A 7214-nucleotide genomic window follows, 5' to 3' on the forward strand; every position below is an offset into this window, starting at 1 on the left:
GACATGGGTTCAGATCCTACTATCTGGTTGCCCTCCAGCTGGTGATTGCATCTCTGAGAACTTCCAAATTGAGCAGCGATACTCATCTCCTCGGCTTGGTGGCAGTGTTAGTATCATGATAAGGACCAACAAGAGCCACCACCTGCTCACAGGTTCTTCACGTCCTTAGGCAAATGTGACCATGATGAGCTGTGTGTGATCACTAGGATAACCATGTGACCTATGGCCACTAACAGCAAGGGCAGTAAGATTAGCAGCATGTGCTCAAGAATATTTATGGGGTACCATCAGTTTTAGGAGCTATCAACTTTATGACAGTCGCTAACATAAAACCACCTGCTACCTGTGCCATGTGCAGAGCAATGCAGTTTCCGTGTGTTCTCATTTCATCTTCACCTCCAGTTTCTACGGCTCTCTGAGCCTCAGTTTTCCTGCCTGCAAAATGGACTAGAAGTACCATTTCATTAGGATGTATGAGGGTTGAATGTTCTCACCCATGGAGAAGGCTAACAGGAACATCCTGCTTACATTCCAAAATATGGGAATGCTGTCAGCATCCCTGTGTCAGTCAGGCACTGTGAAAAACACCTGAGAGAAACAGTTTAAAGGAGGAAAGGTTTATTTGGGCTCACAGTTGTAGCAGCTTCAGTCCATGATCCACTGCCTCCATTGCATAGGCTTGAGGGGAAATAGCATCATGGAGGGCAGGAGTGGCAGGGGTTGGTGGTAGAGGAAAGCCGCTTGCTTCAGGGCAGTCAGGAAGAAGAGAGGGAGGGAGATGGAAGGACGGGAGGGGAGAGGAGAGGAGAGAGAAAGAAGAGAGAAAAGAAAAAAAGAGAAGAGGCCTTCAGTGGCACACCCCTTATGACCAACTTCCTCCCACCAGGCCCCTTCCCACTTTCACCTCCTCACAGTAATGCCACCTTTACGAATCCATCAATGGATGAATCCACTGTTGAGGTCAGAGCCCTAAAGATCCAATGACTTCCCTAAGCCCCCACCTCTGAACTCTTCATTGGGGAAACCAACACTTCAACACCTGAGTCTTTTGGAGAGACCTCTTACATCCAAACCATAATAATACCCATTTCCAGATGGGTCCACTGAGGTTTAAATCTAGTAAGACTGGGATTCAGACCCAACCTATCTTGATCCCAACTGTGGGTCATCTCCCAAGGTGTGATGCTTGAACACAATTGCGATCACCTATGTAAATGACACCTATTTGCACAGGACACAGACTGCCACTCACACAGGCCAGGCTGTCCGCACAGTGTTGTGGAAAACAGAAACTCAGAGACCTTAGCTGGGTACGGTCCTAGCTGGAACCCCTCACAGCCAAGAACAGGGGCCTTTACTGGGATCTGCCATGCCTCTAATTCAAATTCCAGGTGGGTCCAGTATGTGTGACTGGGGTGATTAATCATGTGAAATTAGCTTAATTATGCTCCCTGCATGGGCCTGCTGCAAGCCCTGTGCACAAGCTCCCAGCAAAATGGCACTTGGCTCCCTGATGGGACTTAACTTCCATCCCTATCTGTTAAGGAATTGTTAACAGTTCTTTAGATTAGAATGAAATGCCGGGGCCAGAGAGACGACTGGCGTTTTAACACATATTTTAATAAATAAACTAATGTTACCTAGCTCCTAGCGTTCAAGTGTCTAAACAGTGTTCAGGAAACCTGTCAATCAGCTTTTCAGCGGTAGCTCCAGCTCTTCAGAGGCCCCCCTGCAGGCCCTCTGTTACCATGGCAACCCCAAACCAGGAGTGGTAGCTGTAAACTTTAAAAATATGACTTTTCCCAGCTTCTCTGTCAATACTGAAACCTTTGCCTGAATTCCAAACGAGTGGGGGATTTTCTTTTTCCTCTCTCACTCTCCCCAGCCATAAGTCTAACTTGGAATCTATAGCAAACTAAAATTAGACTATAAATCATTGTAATGGTGCTTTTCAGAGAATTCTTTACCGGATCAATTCAGATCATACAAGGTGGCAAGATTCTGAGGCCAGTCACTAATAATGGTCGCGTCAGAGATGTATGGCTAGGAGGGACAGATGGGATTGGGGAGACGCGGTTGGAGTTCATCTCTTTGATGACTGGCCACCAAACTTCAGCTATGTATGTCTTGCCTTAGCTTCTTCTGATTTTTAGCTGCTTTCTGAAATCATTTCCCATGAGTGCCTCAAACTCTCCAGAAATAGCAGAAGCTCACAGTTTCTGAGAGGTTCCAGTGCATGACACAGTTGTAGATTAATGGAGTAGTGCAGAATTCAGCTGCAGTATCCCAGATCTAGGTTCAAGGCTAACACTTAGTAACTCTTGACCTTGGAAATGAGGTAACTGCTTTAATTTGCAGTTTCCTCATCAGTAAAGTGGGGAGAATAGCTGTTTATTTTCTGTACTATTTGTCAGGATGAAAGAAATAACATTTGCAAAGCATCTGGCAGGTATGTGCACTGTGTATTTTGACATTATTGCAAATGCCCAAAGAATATTATTATTTAACAAGCACAGGATATAAGCCAGGCAAAGTGGCTCACACCTATAATCCTAGCTACCTTGGAGGCTAAAATTGGGATGGTTGAGGTTCAAAGCTAGCCTAGACAAAAAAAGCTTGTGAGACCCCTTCTGAATAGAAAAGGCTGGGTGTGATAGCACACTTCTGTCATCCCAGTGATGGCGGGAAGTGTAAAATAGCAGGATCACAGTACTGGTCAGCCCTGGGAAAAAGGGAGACCCTATCCCCAAGATAGGGTCAGCAAAAAGAGCTGATGGAGTGGCTCAAGTGGAGAGTGCATGCTTAGCAAGCACAAAACCCTGAGTTCAAATACCAGTACTGCCCAAAACAGTTTTTAATAAATAGATAAAATTCATACGATATAAAATTTTAACAGTTATTGAATCTCATTGGTGTTTGTTGTATTAACCTTTCAACATTTCTTCAAGTTTGAAAAATTTGTAGTAACACTTGGAAGAAAAGAAACATAGAATCAACATGGTAAAAGAGTGTCTTTTTTAAAACTGACAAACAAAAATGGTGCTATTTATAGTGTGCATGACATTTGATATGTGTATGCACTGAGGATGGCTACAGCAAGCAGTCGGCACCTGCATTGCCTCTTATCTGCAGACGCTAATACGCATGTGTGGTCAGAATTCTTAAAGACTACTGTCTTCACAATTTTTCCTACACTGTCATTCACTGCAGTCACTATGTTGTAATAGATCTGGGCCCATTCTTCCAATCTACTGAAATTTTGGATTCTTTCTCCATTTCCCCTTCTCCATCCCTCCAACCCCTGGTAATCACTTTAACCTCTGCTTCTCTGATTTCAACATCTATTTATTTATTTTCTTTTTAGAGACAGGGTCTTGTTCTGTAGCCCAGACTGGCTTGCAACTCACAATCCTCCTGCCTCTATCTCCTGAGTGCTGAGATTACAGGTATGAACCACTGTGCCCACCTGAGTTCAACATTTTTAGATTCCGCATCTAATTAAGACCAGGCAGAATTTATCTTTCTTTTCCTGGCTTATTTTGCTTAACATGATATTACCCATGTTGTCATAAATGGCATTATTTCCTTTAAAAAGCTGACTGGTGTTCTGTTGTATACATAGACCACATTTTTTCTGTCCATTCGTCTGTTGATGGACACTTGGGTTGATTCTCCATTTTAGCTATTGTGAATAATACTTCATTGAGCATGGGGGTGCAGATGTCCTTCTGACACACTGATATAACACAGCAGTGGGATTGCTGAAATCTTATATTGAAGGCTTACCATGCATCAGGCACTGTATTAGAAGCTAAGATCATAGAGGGTCCAAGACCGGTGTGTCCCTGCCCTCATGGAGCCAGCATCCTAGTGGAAGAGACAGAGAACTGAGGTTCAAGATGTAGCCCTGACTGGCAAGCACAGGATTATAAGGGCTCCTCCCCTGCGAGGTAATGGACTTGGGGGAGTCCCATCTATCCAACCCAAGTCTTGAAGGATGAGAGAGGATGTGACTGAGTTAGGCAAAGCAGTATGGGGAGGTAAGCAGATAGAACAGTGTGTATAAATGCCCATGGTGTGCTGGAAGACCTCCAAGAGTGCCTCCCCCACCCCCCTGCCCAATGTGACCTATCTTTCAAGGTTCAGTGAGATTCCATTCTCCCCAGAAAACATTTACTTCCTGTTCTCTTCCAGGCTCTGTGGTAGGCAGGAGGAATTCAGGGTTGAATGGACAGAGGGTCGCTTTGGGCCCACTGGACATAATTTTCTCACCTCCACTTGATAGCCTCTACTAAATTGCTGGTGTCCCTCTATGGGGCAAGGATGCTGGCTTCTTGTACTGCTATATCCATCAGCCATTGTCTGTGGGCTGCCTCTGGACAGGTGAGGCAGAAAGTGTAATCTTCCCATCAGGTGGGTTATATCTGCTGTGTGGGGGTACCTGCAAGCCGTTAGTAGGCAGTGGTCATAGCAGCTAGAGCGTGAGGACAGCAGCCAGCAATGGTGACTGGATGGGGCAGTCACTGCGTTTATTCCTGCCTGCAGTGTTCTACAGTGCATGGACCACAGTGATGAGCAACACAGGCATGCTGATTGTCTATCTCATGGCCGTGTCCATTCATTTATGTGTCTGTGGCTGCTTTTGAACTACATTGGTAAAGGTGAGTTGTTGGGACAGATACCACAGGGACCCACACCCTCAAATACTATGTCGTTCTTTACACAAAACATCCACCAAAACATCTAGAGCCCTCCCCCTGGGGAGGCCAGGGATAGACTGACCTGAGCAAGGCTTGCTCTGGGTGCTTTCCTTCCCTCTTCTGCTTCCCTTCTTCCCTTAGAGAATTTCCTGAAGATCTGTCCCTCAACAGGCCACCTGCTCCAGCATCCCTGTCTCTGACTCTGCTTCAAGGGAACCTGCCTAAGACATAGGTATGTAATCAACATCCATGGAATGAATGGATCCTTTGCTAAATCGCATGGGGAAAATGACAGGTGATGGGTTGAAATCTGAGGGTGCATAGTGGAAAAGGCTGGGTGAGGACCTAAGAGCAGAGGGAAAGAATACGGAAATGGGTTCTAACCCTCCAGATCCAGACAAACACATACTTGATCCTCGGACAGGAGTTGACTCATGCATGTGACTGAAGAAGCTATTTTGTACTACACTAGATAAAGTAGCAACAAGTGAATGAAGGGGTATTTTCCAAGTCTGCATTGTATTTTTGGGAACTCACTCTGTGCCTGTTACCAGGGCTTGGCAGTCAGGATGGGAACACCAATTTTATTTTATATCCCTAGAAGAGCTCACTGACAAACAGAGCTCCACATAAAGCAAGAAGGGCTCTCTGGCACGTTGGTCTCTTACCTGGAATCTTCCTCAGTACATCCTCATCCCAGGAGGTACCTCTAAAGGAGGAGAGACTAATGTGATGAGTCAATGTGCAAAACCTTGCTCAGGCTACATTTATAGGGAGCCAGGGCCACTGTGTTTCAAGAAATATGCACCAAAACATGCACCCTCTCTTCTGCTTTGTCCTTGCATCTGGTGGGCAAGTTGAACTTGACCAGTCAGTCACATCATCTCACATGCTACCTATCCCCTGCCCCATGCACCCTAGGAGAGCTATCTGTTGGTTGGTATCAGTCATGCCCCTAACATCCAGAGCTCCTTTCCAATGAATTCAGTCTAGATTCTGAGTTGGGTTAAGGAGAGGTGAATGTCAAGTGTCTGTCCTATGGACTAGCTTTTGCTAGAGTCCACCATTGGAGCACTGGCTCCAATGTTATCACAGCTAATTGGTTCAGTTAATTACTGAGTGGCCTCTGCTTCCATTTGGCTTGTGTTCTTTGTTTATATGTCCATCAGGAACTCCACCAAGAGAAAGAATCCAAGGTGGGAGAGAAGTGGGGGTATAATTGGCCCCCTGCCACCAAAGTAGCATCACAAAGCATCTTAGATCTTAGTAATCTATTCTGTTCAGAAGAACTCAATACAGAAGGAAAATGCTTAGACATCAATATCCCAATGAAAACACCACTTGGGAACCTCCCTTCGCTAGCATCTTTTTAGTTCTTTTTGTTTTCTCTGTTCTCAGGACTCAGGAAGGTGATTAACCAAGCATTCCAGAGAATGGTGGTGATTTCCCATTGAGGCTGTGGGCACCTTGCAAAATGGGTTTAAATTAGCACACTTCCTCATCAGAATGCCTATGTGCAGCCGGCCACCCAGGCTTTGCTTCCGCTCTTGGATCTGCCAGCACAAAGACAGTTCCTTGGAGGCGAACTCATTTTCGTTTGAAAGTATTTAAAACAAGCTGTCAGGGAGACCACCCACGCCCTATCCCAGCCTGCTGCGATGTTTGCTTCCCTTGGTGTGCACACGGCTGACCTTGTAAAGACTTCGTTTTTGTGGACTTCCTTCCTCTGAGGGGGAAGATGTGAAAGTTAGGGGTTCTTTGAGTCTGAATGGAGTCAAGACCGCATCCAGATCTGGGGAAAAGTCCCACAGATTCTTCTTTTGCTAATGACGATGGTGATAGTATTAATAGATACTAATAATCACTCTCTAGATGAGGGAGTATTATGGTTTGGATCTAAAGACCCCATGCATTGAAAGCTTGGTCCCCAGTGAAGCAGTGGTCAAGGGTGGGACTTTTGGGAGGTGAGTGGATTATGAAGGCTCTGACCTCATTAAGGATTCATAGCCTGATGGACTATGGGGAGGTGATAAAGTCTCTAGGAGGTGGGGCCTTGTTGGAGGAAGTAGGTCACTGGAGGTTGCAACATTGAAGGGTATATTTTGTCCCTGACACTTTCCCCTCCCTCTCTTCCTCTGCTTTTCAGGTACATGAGGTCAGCAGCTGTGCTATCATGCACTCTCTGCCATGATGTTCTGTCTCACCACAGGACCAGAAACAAGGAGCTGAGTGATCATCAACTGACATCTCTGAAACTGTGTGCCAAAATAAACCTTTGCTCCTTTTAAGTTGCTTATCTCAAGAATTTTGTCACCATGATGGAAAGTTGACTAACAGAGGGAGCCAATATCCATAGCACAGGCTTAAAAAGGCATTGGACTCTCTGTCCTCTCTGTTTGTGATCCTACTTTTGGAGACAGGAGGAGTTATCCTGTGGCCTGGCCATGGGGTTCTGTCTCAACCTGTGTCTAACCTTCTATCATGGCTAAGAAATGGAAATAAGGACTTTTTTGA

The 7214-nt window shown here is 45.5% G+C and overlaps 1 long non-coding RNA gene across 1 annotated transcript in view; it reads left to right on the top strand.

Moving 5' to 3' along the window:
- Positions 1 to 6988, top strand: part of LOC141418543 (uncharacterized) — a 46608-nt gene extending 39620 nt beyond the window's left edge. Inside the window, exons 3-4 of the long non-coding RNA XR_012443171.1 lie at positions 4842 to 4932; positions 6847 to 6988. This is a non-coding gene — a long non-coding RNA (uncharacterized lncRNA). The remainder of the gene's footprint in view (positions 1 to 4841; positions 4933 to 6846) is intronic.
- The last annotated feature ends 226 nt before the right edge of the window (positions 6989 to 7214 follow it).

Source organism: Castor canadensis, chromosome 17 (genome assembly GCF_047511655.1).
Source record: "Castor canadensis chromosome 17, mCasCan1.hap1v2, whole genome shotgun sequence".
Lineage (NCBI taxonomy): Eukaryota > Metazoa > Chordata > Mammalia > Rodentia > Castoridae > Castor > Castor canadensis.